General features: G+C 23.5%; 1 pseudogene; it reads right to left on the minus strand.

Annotated features, from left to right (window-relative positions):
• Positions 1-5121: 5121 nt before the first annotated feature.
• On the minus strand, positions 5122-6265 carry LOC111283934 (pectinesterase inhibitor 6 pseudogene; annotated as a pseudogene).
• Between the last annotated feature and the right edge of the window lie 14056 nt (positions 6266-20321).

Consider the following 20321-nt stretch of genomic DNA (forward strand, 5'->3'; position numbering starts at 1 on the left):
ATATCGATAATAGGGTAAATAATACCCATAATCCTTAAATTTGAGTCAAATTTTGTTTTGTTATCTAATTTTTAAAATGTTTTAATTGGATCAATTGCTCAAAGTTATCTTATTTTAATTCTTACATATATGAAACTGTCTAAATTAACGATAAATATCAGTTAATGTCACGTAAATGATGTAGTAATTGGCATCTCAAGTGACAAATAAATAGATCAAAATAAAATTTCGTTCAAAGTTTAAGGATCAAGGATATTATTCTCTAGAATTTTTTTATATTTCAAATGTATTTTATAAAATATTAAATTTAAAATAATATTATAACATTTTTTAATTGTAAGTTTTTTCATTAAATGTTTTTGTTTTTAATAAAAAATAGCTTTTCAAAAATTAAAATTAAGTTAAAATTTTTAAAATCCTTTGGAAAGAAATTCCATATCATTTTTAAAAAATTAAGTAAAAAATTTATATTAGTTTAAAAACTTAAATAAAAAACTTCATAATTTTTTTAAAATATTAAGTAAAATTTTCAAATCATTTTAAAAAATTTATTTATTATTAATCTATTGATAATATTTGTTTCTAGTTTGAATCTATTCTTTATTCAAATTTGATATTTATAGAAAATTAAAAAAATAAAAATGGCCATTACCTCTTCTGATCCAATAAAATGAAGAAATCGAGTTATTGAAAATAATTTTTATTATATATATAATTTTTAATAAAAATATATTCAAAATATATTTTTTGGAAAGAAAATATATTTTTGAGTAGATTAATAAATCTATTTTTTAAAATAATATGATATTTTTAATTAATATATGGAGTTTCTTATTTAATTTTCTAAAATGATATAGAAATTTTTATTTAATTTTTTAAATGATATAGAATTGTTTGAAAAGGATTTTCAAAATTTTAACTAAATTTTAATTTTTTAAATATATTTTCTATTAAAAATAGATCTTATTGATAAATAATATGATAAGAAAAAAATATTATTTTAAATATACATGAAATGTAAAAAATCAAAATTTCTAATTATCTTTATTTTTAGTTTTTCATTTTTTTCTTTTTTATAAAATATATTTTATAAAATATATTACAAAAAGGAAAAGAAAAAAATTTAATACTTTTAACAGAAAATAAATTTTTGGGATGGAAAATAATATATTCTATTATGAATTCTTAGTAAAATAATATTTTCTTAATATAAAATAGTTTTTATTTTTAAAATGATATGAACTTTTTTCAAAAACATTTAAAAAATTTTTAACTTAATTTTAATTTTTGAATATCTATTTTTATAAAAAAAAATTAACAAATAAATTATGTTACAATAAAAATATAAAAACATTATGTTAAATTTAATATTTTATAAAAAATATATTTAAAGTAAAAAAATTGAAATAATAGCATTTTTAGTCTCTAAATTTTGAGTAAAATTTTATTTTGATTATTCCATTTCGTAACGTGAAGGACTAAATTAAAATAATTTTAAATAATTAAAAATCTAATTAATTTTTTTAAAATTATGAACTAAAATAAAATTTAACTTAAAATTTGAAAAACACAAATGCTATTAACTCTACATGGTACCATCAAGATTTTCTTTGTCTATTCTTCTTTTGAGTTCTCTCGGCATTTTATTCTTTTTATATTTTATGATTTCATCTGACACGCGTCGAAATATAGCTAAACAATAAAATAACTCCGAATACTCTGAACTAAAATTAGTACCTTTTTTTTGTTAGGGAGTCAAAGATAATGTGCACGGAGTGGATGCAAATCGGGGCTACCTTCGAAATTTGAGTAAATTTAATAATTTATGTTTATATATTGGATTTGTTTTATATCAAATAAATATAAAATTTAAAAATTATTATATTATAATTTATATTCATACGTTTAATATGAAATATATATTTTTTGTATTATAAAATTTATATACGATTTTTATTAAAATTTTAAATTATATTATTTTTATTTTTTTGGTATTATTTTTGTAATGATATAACATCATATTCAATGATGAATCTTCACATTTAATTTTGAAAGAATTAAAATAATATTTTTATAATAATAATAATAATAAAATGGATTTATTGAACAATTAGTCTCATAATTTTTAAATATAAATCACTGATAATATTTTTTATAAAAATAAAATCATTATATTTTTTAGAAATATTCACATTATTTTATTATATTTAATATTTAAAGTATTAAAGTAAAAAAACATAAAAATATATTTTTTAAATAAAAAATTAAATTTTAAAATAACAAAATAAAGACTTAGATACGGTAAATTGAAACTTTCAAATTTTTTTACATGGTATTTTTATATTATAAAAAATAAAAAATATTTAAATTAATCATATTAATTATTTTGATATGTAACAATTTTTAAATAAAATGAATACGTCAAATATAATAAAATAATTGGTTCAAAAAAAGAATCACAATTGGATATTTATCAAATCGATTTTAGTTATTATAATACTTGCATATATATTAAATCTAAATTTACATGCCTGTGAAAATATAGTATAAGACAAATTTATTCATTTTAAATTGAAAAACATTTATAATAAGTAAACCCAAGTTAAAGAATTGTAATTTTATAAAAATTAAGAGTTATAATATTTAGATACAAATAATTTTTGTAATTATATATCCAATATAAATATATAAAATAAAAAATAATATATATTAATATAATAAATTTAAGTTTGAGGGGCCAAATTAGTTTTTTTATAAAAAAAGTTTAAAATAATTATGAAAATAACATAATAAATTTAAGTTTGAAGGAGTCAAATTAGTTTTTTTATAAAAAAATTTAAATTATTATGAAAATAATATGTATAAAGAAAATTCAACATTTTTAGGGAAACCATGGCATTGCTAAGCTTTAAAGCATCCGTCTATGTTCGTATGTAAAATTAACATATTTAATTGTGAGGAATTAATAATGAAGAAAAAATGGTTTTTCAAAAAATAGGATTTGATAGTAAATTACATGGTTAGTCATTGAATTTGTTACTTAGCTTTCATTAACATTATTAACCATTAATAATGTGTATAAATATATTCAATAATCACTTTAAACTTCGATTATTTCGAAATCAAATTGAATCGAATTTAATAAAAAAAATAAATTTTTTTAATGTTTATTTTTTTATTTATGAATTTTAAAATTAATATTTTATTTAAAAAAATTAAATTTTTTATCACTCAAATTAATAAACGTTAATATATATAAATATGTACGATAAAATGCATGGTTAATTAGCTTTCATTTTGTTAAAAAATTGTAATGTTTTCATCGAAAAATGTGGCCAATGTATTTATCAGACCTTTAGACAAAATAATGGATGTACCTTTGTATTGTCTTTCTCACAAACTAAATGAGTGGGATAAGGCTACGCCTAATTGCTCCCATCGCATTGCCTCTTTTTCTCTCGTAACTCGTACATCAGTGGCCGGTACATTTTTACTTTGTTTACCTTTCCGTGTACGTCGCCTTCTTGATTTTGAACCGGGAAGAGGCACATGTCTCTGTTTGAAGGAGGGACGTCAATAGCTAGGGAATGAATAGGATAGGGTATTTTTTATTTTCATTCTTAAATTTTTATATTATATTTATTTTTATATTCATATATAAAAAATATTTTAAATTTATCTTTATTTTTATTTTTATAAATATTTAATAAATATGAATAGTTCACATACTCTTAACTTTTAAAAGAAATAAAAATAAAAATTTATTTTTTATTTTTATTTTGTATATTTAAGTAAATTTTTTATAAATATATTAATATATATTTTTAATAAAAATATATTAATTTTAATTAATTTAAAATAATAATTTATATTATTTAATAAAAAAATTATTTATTAAATATATAAATATAAATATATATAAAGTACGAATATAAAATGAGTATTATATTATCTATTTCTATTATCATATCTAATTAAAATTTAAATTATTTTTATTTTTATCTTTATATTTATAATATAATACTCATCTCTACTTTTTTTTGAGTAAAAAATTAAAATTTTCATTAAACATGAATAAAATTAACATCGGACATGCCAAGCGTCAAATTACAATCTTAGCAGATTGCAAATTTGATCTCTTATAAAGGCTGTGTATGGAAATTTGATCTCGTTTTGAACTGGTAAATGAAAGCCCAAAAGAATGACTTTCTTCGGCCTCAAAATCTTTTCTTCATTATTATCGACCAAGCAAAAAAAACTGAAAAACTAAGCCTATCTTTGAATTGAAGTTATTAAAGGGAAGAAAAAGATATGAAAAGAAAGGTTTTTAAAAGAAAAGAAATAATAGTTTATTATTTTGTTTGGTTGGTTAAAATAAGTAAAGGAGAGGAAAGGAATTTGATTAATCACATCTTTTATTTCATTAAATTGTGAAAAGGAAAAGAAAAAAGAAAGAAAAGAAAATTCATTTTATTTTATTTCAATTATATTTTTTTTAAAATAAAATAGTTTTTATCATTTGAATAATTTTGATATTAACTATTTTAAATAAATTTGAAAGTTAATAAAATTAATTTTAATTAAAGAGAATATTATTAATAATTAATTCTTAAAAAATGTACATTTGAAATTATTTTTATATTACAATAATTTTTAAAAAATTAATCCATAAATAAGAAAATTAAATATTTAATTAAATATTATTATTAAAATAAAACTAACCATAAATTTGTTTACATGTATACATATTTTGTCATGTTCTTTTTTTATTATTATTTAGAATCTGTAAAGTGATAACAAAATGAAAAAAAAAATTAAGATCTAAAAATAAGTTTAAGATATATAAAATTCGAAGCTATTGACAAAAAAATAGTTGAGAAATGAGTTGTTAAAAATTTAAAGGTAGAATTAATGGTTAACATTAATGGTAAAATTTGAATATTATAATAGTATTAATTGAAAAAGAAAAAAAAAATGTAGCCTTAAAATTGCAATACTGTTATGAAGCATAAGGGAAAATGGTAGCAACACACGTTTCCTGGACGATTGCTTGTTTGACTTTGACATGGTCGATTTAACCCTGTTTCTGTGTTTTTGCTGAATCAATGGGAGATTGGATGTTGCCCATCAGCCAAAAAATATTGAAGTACGAGACTGAGCAAGAAAAGTAAAAAGGAAAGCTTTTAAAGCTGATATAATTAAAGCAGGGGCTCTGCATGAACAAGCTAGATTTAGTATTAATTCATACATAGCTGCATGCAATTAATGGAAACAAAATATTCTTTGATGCCTGGTGGCTTTATTATCATACTGAATTAACATATCAGAACTGAAGCCTTTGTTCAGCTGAAATACACTGCGACTGTATGGTCTTGTTAATCATTAACCTGCAATCAAATTCCTTCTCCAGTAGTTGATCAGAATCGTCAAGGATCATTTAAGCATTTCAATCCGGAGGTTGCAAGTTTATTGACCAAAGCCAAAGCGTTACTAGTAAAATATGAGGATCTCAAAACCCGATTCCGCAGCATTTTGGCTTGCTTTCCCATTGGATTCTCAAAACCATCCAAGCAAGTGTCTTGATCTGTGAGTGCAGCACTCAACCAAGTAGTTACGTCCCCCATCTGCGCATAAAAATTTCTGGCACTTAGCTTCCTAAGAATCCCAAGTGATCCGTGTAGCTCGTCGATCGCATTTTGAAAGCACTCAATGCAATCTGAGAGTGGAATTTTGTATCTCCCCCTCATCTCCCTGTAATTCTTCACTTTCATTAAGTACTGAGCAACATTCTTGGTTTCTCCTTTAGTCACTGAAACCCCAGCTCGCGCCCACTTGCTCGGACTTTTCTTAGCAGTGCTGGAAAATGATGCTAGTGAGTTGACACAAAGGGCACGGTATCTGGTTACACTGCATGCATCTTGCACATAATTATTGGATACTTTTGGTGCTGATTGACCCGATTTTAGAAGGCATATGAGAAGCAAGAATGTCAGGTAAATGCTGGCGTTTGACATTAGCATTACCCTAAGAATTAATTGCTTGAGGGAAAAGAAAAGAAAGAAACCAAAGGATGAAAAGAACTTGAAATAATAGAGCAGAATTCTGGGTATCCCCTTCCTGAACTAGCATATATAGATTTTAATCCTTTTGTTCATGAACTACGATTCCTCTGAATTTACACTGACAGAATAGCTTTACATTAAGGGCTTTTTCTAGCTGACTTGGGCACTCTTTTTGAAGTGGGAAAGGCGAGAGAATGGTGAATGCAATAAATTTAAGAAGGTTAAGAACATGTGAAAAGCTAAGACAGGTGAGTTACTGATGAATTCGGATGAGATTACATCTGTTAGGTATCTTCTTTTTAATATGAGAAAATGTTAATGTCTGCAAAAGATCAAATCATGCACATACAGCGACGACCATTGGCATTGGAGCCATCACTTAATCAAATCAAATCCTTTTAGTTTTGAGGAAATCGTCTGTGTTTGTAAAAAGGAGGTGACATCCATCTTATCAGAGTTGTACAATGGCAACGACATAAATGCAGCAAGTCATCAGATAGGGAAGAATGTGTGAAAGAAAGTGATCCATTAGACAGCCCTAGCCAAGGTAAATGGTGGGCTAATAAATGACTGTTTTAGGTTAATTGGTAAATTGCATTCAGCAGCATAGTTTTGGGTCCAACAATAGACTGTTTTACCTAAAAGGAGAGGCCGTTCAAATCCTATATAGTTCAAGTCACATGATTCTATCAAATAAATGTTGCAATTCACGTGGAAGTAGTGATGACGGCTGCTACAACATTAACCTTATTCAGTGATCCCTCCAGTTTTGACATTTTGAGGGCAAATTACAGATGCATTGCATTACTTACATTGCTCAATGTCTTTCCTAAGGTTTTGAAGTTTGGTTGTCATTCCAAGGCCTTCATCATCAATGAAAGACATTGCATCTTGGAGCTGTTGCAGAAAAAATCTGACCATAACCAATTAATTGCTTGGTAGAAATTCTATTTGTTTGAAAGTTTGGAGTAGGGATCCAGGAAACTTGTCACTAAAATTTAAAAGAAAGTATTACTATGAAATGCCAAGGGAACTGCATTATATAACTTCTCACACAATATCTTTGCTTAAAAGGCATCAATCCAATCAATCATGGCCATATTTAGGGACATTTGTTAATCTATCATAATTTCAAGGTATAATATATATATAAATCAATTTAGACACGTTCTTGTGTCATATACATAATGGCCAAGGCATTAACACTCAAATTTGGGGTTTAGACTATATTTGTTTTATGGAAATTGATTTTTAAAAAATGTTTTTTGAAAAATATTTATATTTTTTGAAAAAGTAGAGATTTTTTATTATTTGGATGAGTTAATAAAAAATATTTTCTGTTGTTTAGTTATTTAAAAAAAATCTATTTTTTAAAAATAATATTCACATAACTATTAAAATATTAAAAAATATTTATTAATTAACTATATTGAAATTATTTATTACTATATTTATTAGTATTAAAAAATAATTTTATTTTAATAATAATAGTTAATATTACAATATTATACTAATATGAAACACTTAAAATATTTATTATTTATATTAATATTTTAAAATATTTAAAATAGTACTACTATTTTAAAATTTTATTTTTATTAATATAATAATATTAAAATATTAAAATATTTGTACTATTAAAATAGTTATATTTTAGTTTGAAAGTATCAATTATTAAATCATAACAAAAATGTTATTGATTTAAAAGTGCCCTTTTCTCTTTTGAAACATAGCTGATTAAGGTTCTATTTGGATTCAAACATAAGCTCGGTGGAGATACTTTTGTATAAAAGATTGTACCAAATGGAACATCTACTGATCATTGTTTAGAATTATTGGTTACTGTGTCATCACTAACTTTTTTAATGTGATGTTTGACCCAAGGTTGGAATTTCTTAAAAATTGAGGTTTTATAAATCTCATATTTTTTGACAATTTACATTTTAGAAATCTCATCTTCTATTAAAGTATGAGTTTCTCCTAAGCCATCACGAAAAGAAGTCATCTGTTGTGTTTCAACAGAGGATATTTTTTAATTTGTTTCTTTAACAGAATTTTTGGAAGAATTCATCATAAAAATATATTCTGTTTTGCTATCAAAATCTGATTCTATTTCAGAAATTAAGTCATAGAGAATTTCATCATCAGATACTTTTTCAGCAAAAGTATATTGCTAAATCTCATTTTTCGAGAGTTTTGATGACCTTTTTTGCACTTTTGCCCTTTTTAGGACATTGTGGTGCTATATGGCATTCTTCTTCACAAATGAAACATTTTCATTTTCATTTTCATTTTTTCTTTCTATTAGAAGATTTTCTTTTAATAACAAAGTTTTTATCTTTGGTAACCTTGTTTTTAGGTTTCCATTTAATCATTTTATACCTTTTTTGTTTTTGACTCTTTTGATAATAATTATTAGTCTGTTTATTACAACCAAATTCAAATTCATGTCATAAAATCCTAGTGCATTGTTTATCACTAATTTTGTTTTTAACTTGTTTAGCTATCTTTTGTTTAAGATAGTATTCAACAATTTGTTTTTGAGCAAAATAAACACGATTTCCTAAAGTGTCATAATAAGATAAATTATTACTAGAATAGGATTTTGAAATATGTAATTCTAAATAAGAAGATTAATTTTTTAAATATAATTCATCTCATGGTGAGGAAAGTTTGTGAAATATTGTTCCTTCCAAAAATTTGAATGTGATTCATTTAATTTTTGATATTCACTTATATATATTTTAGAATATTCTTCTAAATTTCTAATATTACAAAGTTTCATTTTTGAAAGAATAAACTAAGCTTCATTGTTTAGATCAGCTTCATCCATCTTACAACAAAATTCATTTTTAAGAATTTATGTTAGACTTTTTAAAAGATTTGGGATTGTAGTAACTTGATTTAGAAGAGTCCCTTTTTAGGTTTTTCCTGTTTTAGAATTTTTTCATTTTCTTAAAACTGTATAACATTGCCTTGCCATGTTCCACAAAAATAATTTAAAAATTTTTCTTTGGTCCAAGAATCTTTATATCTTGTAACAATAATGGACATTGATTGTGTCCAATCTTCTATGGTTTTTCCATAATAAGAAAGAGAAACTTTTGATAGATTTAAATAAGTACCACTAGAAGTAACATTTCTCTTGTTTAGAGATTCTATAGTCATAGTACTTTGAGAACTTTGACCTAATTGTTTTGTATTTGTTTGTTTAATTTAATCCCTATTTGTACGTTATGCAATAATTTTATATTACTCATATCAAGAAATCTAAGAATATCATTTATTTTTGGATTAGAAACTTCTGCTAGTTTTCATCTTTTTTGATCAATTTTTTGTTGATCTATTTTCATAGGTGAAGGATTCATGTTTTTAGGTTTTTTCTTCTTTTGTTTCTTTAGAAATATCTGTATCTGTATCTATAACAATAGTTTATTCTTCTTTAATTACTAGATTAGTAACTAAAATATTATCTGAATTATCATTATCACTAATGTCATCAGTTGTATCGTAATTAAGCATATAATGATAATTAAATTTCTTAAAGATTTCTTTGTGAGTTTCATAAAGTTCTTTAATTATGTTTAAATATTCAATCCTTTTTTTAGAATCCTCTGTTTTTTTTTTCCATTTTAAACTTCAGATATTCAATCAAACTTTTATAAGATTGAAAATATATTTTCTCTTATTTAGAGAAAGGTAAAGGATTCGATGATGATGATGGATTATCATCATTAAGTGCAACTATGGTGTTTCCATAATAAAGTGGTCCAAAATCAATTGTTTGATTTTTATTATCTACTTTTTGATTAATATCATCAATTTTTTATTCTATTTTATCAATTTTTACAAAAAGATGTTTAAAAAAAGAAGCAGATAAATCAACCAAACCATTTATGCTATAGTTGATTGCCTATGGTTGTGATTCAAACTATGGTTCAATGTGTAGGCTATGATTATAAGTCTTTTTCTGGGCTTATACAAGATTTTTTTGATTGTTCCATATTTTTTGTACCTAAAATCATCTATTTTTCATTACGGGTTTCAAAAAAGCTAGATTAAACAACTTTATTACAACAAACACTAGCGAAAACCAAAAAAATAGATATATGGGTTTTAAAATATAAAACAATAAGCATAAATATGTAAAGAAGAAAAAGACTTACAAATTTAAAAAGCACACTGAAGATACATACATTGAAAATATATATATCTACAATCTAAAAAGAAACAAACTCAAGCTCTGGTACCAATTACAAAAAACAGAGAAAACAAAAAAAAAAAAGTAAAAAAAAAAGAAGAGAGAGCAAAGAAAAAAATCTCCTTTCTCTCTTAGATTAAAGGTCTATTTATAATAATTAGTTAACCTTGGTTAGGTTACTTTTTACTAATTTAGACTCTAATTGAGTTACAAAAGTCTGTAAATTTTTTGACTTCTACAATGTTTTGTCAGCCATTACTTTTTGTGATGGAGACAATATTGAACTGGCAAATTCTTGTTGTCTACTAATGATTATCCTTCCTAAATATTGTCCAGGTTAACTAACTCCTCATCATCTGGATTGAAATATTGGGGAGATTGAGTTCTTAATTTATTCCATAAATTCTATTCTTTTTTATATTGAAGTAATAAGTGTTGGGAATGCTCAAGATCTTTCATATTGGATAATTTACTCAATAGTTCCAGGGCTACTGGTTCTATTGGTAGTAAATTTTTTTTAGTATAAGATATTTGAATAAGTATTCATTTTCCATCTGTTTGAGCTGAGACTTGAGGGTATTGAGATTTGAGGATTTCACAGTGTAAGGTTTTTGCATAATCCATCATTGTTATCCTTGATTGGAATTGGTATTTGTTGGGAGAGGAAAAATTTTGAATTGCTGGATTTAATTATTTTGGATCTTGTTCCAAATTAGCAAGTTCAGGTCCTCCCATTAATTTTTGGATTTCTTATATTTGATATGATTGAATAAATCTCTCTCTTTGAAAGATTCCTAATAAACTAGTAATTTTAAATTGGATATAGAAAAAATATTGATAATTTTTTACATAATCAATAAATTTTGATTTTATAAAAGCAAGAAACTGTTTTAGCTATAAAAAGGAAAAGTTTTGTACAACTATTTGTCTTACTATACCAATTTTGATACTTGTTATAACAAAAAGATTCATGATCTAGTTTAAATTTGATTTTTGGATATGGTTCTCCTATTCCATAATTTTCTAAATATAATGAAAAATAATAATCAAAAAAATTTTCTTGTAATAGATTTTCTATTGCAAGAAGAATAATATTATTTATTCATTCAAAAATCTCTTTGGGTAAGAGAATTGCAGCTTTTTCAAACATTTAAACTTTTTTCAATTTTAAAAGATTAGAAAAAAGTTACTTTTTCTCAAAAAATTCATTAATTTCTAAGAGATTGTTTATCTCTTCAATATTATATTGATTTTCATCTACAGCAAAAAAAAAAAAAAAAATCAAGATCTTGCTTTTTTAGCAATTTGCTGAAACAAATATGATTATAAACAAGTTTTTGAAAATGAGAATTTTCTTTAGCTTGATTAGCTAAAGTTTCTGCTAATTTTGTCATGTTCCTACAAAAGTTTGTTTTACTTTCAGATATATGGGATTTCCATATATTGTTAAGAAGATTATATAATTCAAGTGGAATTCTTGGATTATAAAAATCTTTTATATCTAATAGAGAATGCTTTGGTTTAAGCAAATCTTCTGTCTGTTTTAGAATTTAGGAATATGACATAAGGGTCTATTGATTTAGATATTGAGAGAATTGTGATATATTTGGATTTTGGGTAGGTTCTATTACTGATTGTAATGAAAGATGTGAGATGAAAAAATATGGTTGCGGTTGATAAAAATATCCTTGAGGATATGGAATAGGTTGAAATCTTGGGTTAGGATTATGAGGAGAAGTAATCATTGGTTTAAATTGCTTCTTGTGGATGGTTTTCCATTCTTCTTGCTGCCCTAGAAGTTTTTTACTCTATCCATTAAGCTTGCTCAGAATATCAACAAGAACATTATTAGTTCCTTTGATATATTCTATATTAAAATTATATTGACATAAAAAATTATACCATATAATCCTTCTTGGATTGGTGTCTAAGTTTTTATATTTTAGGAAATCTTGAACTGCTTGATTATTAGTTTTATTAATAAAAGCATATGGTGCTAGATAATTATGAAATCTAGTTACAACATTTTTTATGACTAGTAACTCTTTTTCAAAAATAATATATTTGATTTCATTTGGTTTAAATTTTCCAAAATTATAACCATAAATTAGTTTATCTTTTTGAACTTTAGCTTAAAGAACACATCCCCAATGGTCATCAGAAGCATTGGTTTCTAATATTAATAATTCTCTTGGTTTAGGAAGATAAACTTTAAGAATATAAATTAGATCTGATTTTATCTGTTTGATAATTTCAAAATCTTGTTTTATCCAAGAAAATGTTATATTTTTTTTCAATTTTTCTTGTAAATTTATTTTTTTAAAAAAAGATTTTTGATAAACTATCGTCCATAATTTAAAAGACCTAAATATTTTTGTAAATGCTTTTTATCTTCTAGTTGTTATAGAAAATCTCTAATTTTGACTATAATATGATTTTGTAAAGTAAGACCATTAGAAGATAGGTTTAGTCCTAAAAATTCTATTTCAGTTTTTCAAGCTCTATTTTTTTAGGGTTTAAAATTATTCCATTTTTAATAAAATCTTGAGAAATCAAATTTAGGTGTTTCTTATGCTAGTCTAAATTTGAAGAAAATACAAGAATATTATCAATATAAACACAACAAAAATCTTTATATTTTCCAAAAATAGAATCCATCCATCTTTGAAAAATTTGTAGAGCATTACAAAGTTCAAAGGGCATTACTTACCATTGATAGTGTCCTTTTGGAGCTCTGAATGCATCAATGATTTTGATTCTTCAATTAACATTATTTGCCAAAAACGTAATTTGCAATCAAACTTCTAAAATATTTTGCATTTTTTGCTAAATTTATCAAAACATCTTTTCTGGGAATAAAATATCCATCAAAGATTAAATTTGTTTACTTTGAATCCTATTATGATTTCTTTACCATCATACCTATTACTACTAATGGATGTTTAATGGGTTCCCATTTGTTTAATGGTAATGCATTACTTCTATAACTAGATATTATAGCTCCAGTATCCAATAAAACATGTACAGAATATGGTTTATATTTTTTAAATCTAAATTATGCATTTATATAATTATAATGCCATTTTGCTGATTATTAGAAAAAGTAATAACGTCATCTATAATATCTAGTTGTAGAAGTACTGCATTACTATTAAACAAATAGGAACCCATGAAACATCCTTTAGCAGTAATAGGTATAGATGGTAAAGAAATCATAATAGGATTTAAAACAAAAAATATTTCTATTTATATTATGAATAAAAAATTCATAATTTCAAAAATTTTATGTTTTCCTTTTATACATAGAGACATGTTATTAGGAAATAATTTTTTATATAATTATTTACCTTTTAGTCTAAATCCTTTAACTATTACCCTCGTTATAGATAAAGAATCTATAGAAATCCCTTTGGTTAAAATTCACAAACATATCTATGATTCTAATTTTCAACCTGAAGCTAATAAAGCTGAGGTCAAAACAATAATTGAAAAACATTGATTATTTAAAATATTACAAGAAAATTTTAGTAAAGAACCACTAAAATTATGGTCTAGAAGTCTAAGATATTGTAATTTACGAATGCTTGATTCTAATTAAATCATTAGAGTTAAACCAACGATAATATTAAATAAGATATAGATGAATTTGATATTCAAAATTTTGAACTATTGCAAAAAGAGCTAATAGAACCAACTAATAGTCCACATTCTAGAGTAATGCCCATTGGACTTTGTAATGCTCCATAAATTTTTCAAATATGGATGGATTCTATTTTTGGAAAATATAAAGATTTTTGTTGTGTTTATATTGATGATATTCTTGTATTTCCTTCAAATTTAGACTAGCATAGGCAACACTTAAATTTGATTTATTAAGAATTTATTAAAAATGGAATAATTTTACGCCCTAAAAAGATAGAGCTTGAAAAAACTAAAATAAAATTTTAAGAACTAAATCTATCTTCTAATGGTCTTACTTTACAAGATCATATTATAGTCAAAATTAGAGATTTTCAGAACAACTGAAAGATAAAAGGCATGTACAAAAATTTTTAGGTTTTTTAAATTATGGACGATAGTTTATAAAAAATCATTCTAAAAAAGAAAAAAAATTTACAAGAAAATTAAAAAAAGATATAACATTTTCTTGGACAAAACAAGATTATGAAATTATGAAATAGATAAAATCATATCTAATTTATATTCCTAAAGTTTATCTTATCTTTTTAAATCAGGAGAATTATTAATATTAGACACCAATGCTTCTGATGAACATTAGGGATGTGTTGCATTTGGTAAACAACATCAATGCACTTGGAGCTGATTTTAAATGCACCATACCTTTTTTTTTTCCATTGCCCACTCTTCCCTTCAATAAAAAATTTTCATCCCCATCGTTGTCTTCTTCCTTATAATGCCCTTACTTTTTTTTCTATGTATCTTTTTTACCCCTCAAACAATAGTGAAAGAATAAAAATGTCCCTACACACTTGTAGCTTTTAACTTTGCTTTTTTATTAATTTTATTAATTGTTATTTTATATAAAAATAATATACATAAAAATAATTTTTAAATATTTAATAATAAAGTATTATTTGATATAAAAATAATTTTACTATTTTTCAATTTATTAATAAAAATATTACTTGATATAAAATAATTTTAATAAATTTTAATTATTTAAATTTCATAAATATCAAATATATATTATAAACTAGGTTTTTTGGCCTGTGCTTTGCACAATTAGTCTTTTTATCTTCAAAATATTTTAATAATATGTATATTCATAAATATATATATATGTATGTACACATAAGTTTGTTAAATTCTAAATGTTTCTCTCTTAAAAAATCTATATTCATATTATTTTATTGAAATGAAAATTAAAAACAGAAACAAACTAAATTAAAAAAAAAGAAATTAAACAAAAAAATTAAAATAATAATTATATTGAAGAAAAAATTATTATAAAAGACAAAAAAAATCATAAAGCCTAAAAAAGAAATAAAAGTAAAAAATAAAAAAAATTATTTAATTTTTAAATCATCAATTCATGGAATATGTAATGATTGAAATTAATATAACAATAATTTGTGATTTTTCTTCTCTCTACCATTAATTAAATTTAAGTGATTAGTATAAGATGAATTTTTTTTTTCAAAAAAGGCTGATTTATATTTTTTTCTAAAATTTATTTTCAAATTATTAAATAATCAATATGAAAACCTAAAATGAAAAGGGGTCCACTTTGACATGTTTAAAACTAAATTATTTTCATACTTTTTATCTTTTTATATGGTTTATACTTTGTTAATTCAATAGTTGAAATCTATGCTCTATTCATGTAGATCACGCATGCCAAATTTCAAGTAAATTTAAAATGTATAATTATTCATTTGAAATGAATAAATATTAAAAAACTTTTATTCTCAATTGAAATGAATTGACTTAAAATTTTAGGTGAATAGATACAAATAGGTTGTTAAATCTATTCATTGATTTATAAAAATATTTATCATAAATAAATGTGAAATGAAAGAGTTCCAACTTAGAAGTATTTATTAAAATGTCATTTCAACTATAACATTTGTTTATTGTCATTAATGTTTTAATATTATTATATGGAAAAATTATAAGTTTAGTGAAATTCAAAAAAAAAAAAAATGATGAGCAAATATTAAGGAATCATAAAATATTATTGTTTCTTCAACTTTCATAAATTATTTATTTTTAATAACTGGTTACATAAACATATAAACAAAATGTATGTTAATTATAACTAATTATTTAAACATAATCTATATATTTAGTGGAGTCTTTAAAGAAAATAAAAAAATAAATAATATTTTTGAGTGCTATGGTTTTTACTATTAATTCAAAACTACTCATAATTAACTTTTTTCTTTTTCTTTTTTTTTTTTTGTAATTAAAATATGTAAAAGTCAAGTATAAAAAATATGAGTTATTTACATGAGTAACACCTATTATTTAAGTTTTCATTCTTGAATATCTTTATTTGAATCCATGACAACTATTTACTTAAATTTTTGAAATATAAATAATACTAATCATAAATTGTTATGATAATGAAAAATTTTCTTTTGACATTATAAAAGTTTGCATCATGAAATTGAAAGATCATTGCATCTTTTTAAAAATAAATTATTTTTTTATGTTAGATAAATGATTGAATTAAAAACTTTATTAAAAATTATAATAAGTAGATCTTTTTTTTCGTTTTCATATCTATACAAAATTTGACAAAATACATTTAAAAAACCATTATCATAAATGATATACATTCTAATATAATGTTACTTATAGCATACCTCTTATATTTATTTTAAAAATAGCATGGTAAACTATGATTTTTTTTCAATGAAATTATTAAATAATAAGAAAATATGTTAAACAATATCTAATTTCTAATTTCTATATAAAACTAAAATGACTTGTGGATATAGTGATCGGAAACCAAATTGTATGCCTTTTTTACATATAACACTACTCAAACCATCAATAAAAAATTAATATATCTAACAAAACAAATAAATTCAAGAAAGCAAAAAATAATCATTACAATTAATATAACACTACTCAAAAAATAATCATTACAATTTAAAAATGGTATAACCAATGGTAAATGGAAGGCACCTTAAAACATCACCAGCATTTTAATTATAACATGACAGTAATGACACAATTAAGGCTTACCAAAAACAAAATGAACTTTATATCTTATTATTACTACAAATAAATGAAATTCATTATCAAGAAGTTTGAAAACTGAAAATTTCAATTTTGACAGAATTTTGTTTTCTTTTCATGAATTGATTAAAATTACTTAAAATCTACCGATTAACAAAAACATAAAGAGGTAATCAAAAATAAATTCACAACTAGATTATAAAAAATAAAAAAAAAAGAACAACATAATATCAAATAATATGTTAGCCTTGAATTGATCCTTATTTTGAAATGACAAAATATTAACCTAAATAAGCTTGATTAAGATTTTGAAAAAGATTTATTTAGTACATGTTCTTAAGTTTTATATTTTGGTACTAAATAAATAATATATTTTTCATAGTATAAAAAAACCTTTCTTTGTTTTCATATTTCTCAAACCAAATCTATCTTTAAAGATTATTTATTTTAGCTTAAATAAAAGTCCAATTGTTGTCTTTAAAGTGAACTTATTCATTTTGGACATAATACAATTTCAATAATATTGGTTTTGAGAAATAAATTAACTTAAGAAAGTTGTTTTACAAGAACAAAGTTTTCCAACATTGAATTTATTTTATTTTTCTTTATTAATTCACAAAGCTTTAATATTTGAATTTTATATGGTTAGAAAGCTCTTTGAGTCTACTTTCAAATGGATCAACCAAAATCAAAATCCAAATTTTCTAAGAAAAGATTTTGAATTTTTACTAGATACTTTGCAGTTGTCTAAAAACTACACAAAGGATAGATTTGAAAATTCACTATAATTCTTACACAATGAATTAGATAATGAATTTTATATAGATAGAAAGCCCTTTAAGTCTAATTTCTAAATCTTCAAATGATTTTTTATTTGAATTTGTATAACTCAAAATATGATCAAATTAGTGAGTAGAGTGCAAAACAAGAGATAACTATCTAGCTTTGATAGTATCGATCCCCTTAGAGAAGGGATCGATTGATTTTTTACCCAGAAGAAAAATTTGTTTTGAAATGGCATAAAAAGATCGATCACCCTATGTAGGGAATCAATCACCCTCTTGATAGGATCAATCCCCTACATGAAAAGATTGATTGGGTGGTGTATTTTCAAGTGTGAATTGACTTCCAAAATGTGAACCAATTGATCCTCTCATGGAAGAGATTGATTGGGTATGGGCTGAAACAACTCCAACGGCTAGTTTATCAAGCTTCAATGGCTATTTTCTTCTTTCAAGCATTTTCAACGATCATTTTCTTAATTTTTCTATAAATTAGGCACTTCAATACACCAAGGAGATTGATGAAGCAAGAAAGTAAGAACTAACAAGTTATATTTTCATTTTCTCATAGAATCAAGAGTTTTCATAACTTAAAATCCATATCTTTTGTATTTGTTATATCCAAGCAATATTGTGTTCTCTATTCATCATATTTCTTGGTACTTTATTAGGCAAACATTTAACCTTTGAGAGTGTTTTAAGTTTGCATTTTTATTAAGTGATTTTGTAATTAAGAGGTAAAGCATCCTCTTGAATTTGTGGGGTTGAGAGGTTACTACTTAGCCTAAAAAGTAGAGAGTGTAAATTTTTATTTTAAGCCTTAAAGAGAAAAAGATAGGGTTGTAATTTCAATTTAAGAATAGTGAATTAAAGTCTTAGTGTGGACAACCAAGAGAAATGATGTAGGTACCTTGTAGAGAATGATCGAATCTCTATAAATCTTTGTATTTGATTTTTCTATCTCTATCTTTTTATTTTTATTGTAGTTTATATTTGCTTATAGTTTATCAATTCATTGTTATTTGCATCATATTTTGATATTGACTTTAATTTTCATTCAATTATATTGAAATTATTTGTTGGAAAAGAATTTGAAAAGATCTAATTCACCCCCTTCTTAAATCACCATCACATCTAAAAAGCTAACAATTGGTATCAGAGCTTTGGTCCGTTTTTATAGGTTTAACCACTTTGAGTAAAGATCCTATGGCTTAATTTAGGTTACACGATAGTGAAGAAGTCCTTAAAGCTCCTATGATTGATAAATTTAAATTTTGTCAATGGAGAAAAAAGGATGAAGATGCTCATAATGACTAAAGATTTTAAAGCTTGAAATATGATAAAAAAAAGGGCTTAAAATTCCTTCAAATGATGCAAACTACATGAGACAAATGATGGATGATGCCAAGATAAAGTGCTTACTTTATGGAGCCTTGACTCTCACAATTTCAACTTAGTTTCAAATTACTTCACTTCAAATGAGATATGGAGAAAGTTTGATGAGCTACATGAAAGATAAATTTTTAACTAAAATGCATCTTGTCTCATGGCTTTTTAAGAGCCTAAGGTAACCTCTAACTTAATTGATTTAAATTCATATACTTTTGATGAATTGTAAGATGTCTTTGATGAGTTAGTTATGGAATTTGAGTCAATAAAAATGAAATATAAAAAAATTATTTCAAAATTGAATTTTGAAAATGATTTCTTGATAAATGCAAAAAATATTTTGGAAAAGAATAAAGAATTAAAAATATATTTTGAAACCTTTTAAAGTAGAAATGAATTTCTAGAAAAAGAAAATATTGTTTTGAAAAAGAAATTTGATCAATTAATGGAAGAAAAATAAAAGCTTTTAAAGAATTCATTAAGTACTAAAATGATTAAATGTAATTTTTGTAATTTTTATGGTCATATTATACATACTTGTCCTATTAGAAGAAAAGTCTTATTTAGAATTACAGAAAGATAGGTTCTTAATTAAACAAGAGACTTTGTGACTAACTCTCAAGGACCCAAATCAATTTGGGTACCAAAAATCAAATGAGATTCTCTATTGTAAGTGTGTTATAGCAAGGAGTTACAATGTGAGATTGATGATTAAATACTCTAGACACACACAATGGCGATGAGTAACATCTAAATTTTTATTTGAAGAGAATTTGAACGTGGTTACCTATTCTTCATGAAATTTGTGAATGCTTGATTGATTATGCAAAATTTGGTTGAAACTAATTACAAGACATATATTGCATAATCTTGAGAAAATGTGAGCTTGAATTAGTATGCATTTAATTTTTCTCTTGAGTGTATGATTTTAATATATTCCTCATGCTTGTTGATATTATGTTTAATGCTCGAGATATTTAATATATGCTTGATGTGATTAAGTCATGTGCTTAATTGTTTTTATATTTATGCACAAACTTAAGGAGAGCACTCAAAGCTTAATGATTTTGAGATTTTATGTTTTGCTTCGAAAATGATTTTAGCTAGAGTCAAGCCTTAAAATATGAAATTTTGTTTTAGCAAGCTTTTAATTGTAAAATGATTTTGAATATCTTGAAT

The sequence above is a fragment of the Durio zibethinus genome, chromosome 3 (assembly GCF_047325235.1).
Source record: "Durio zibethinus cultivar Kanyao isolate XHJ-2024 chromosome 3, ASM4732523v1, whole genome shotgun sequence".
NCBI lineage: Eukaryota > Viridiplantae > Streptophyta > Magnoliopsida > Malvales > Malvaceae > Durio > Durio zibethinus.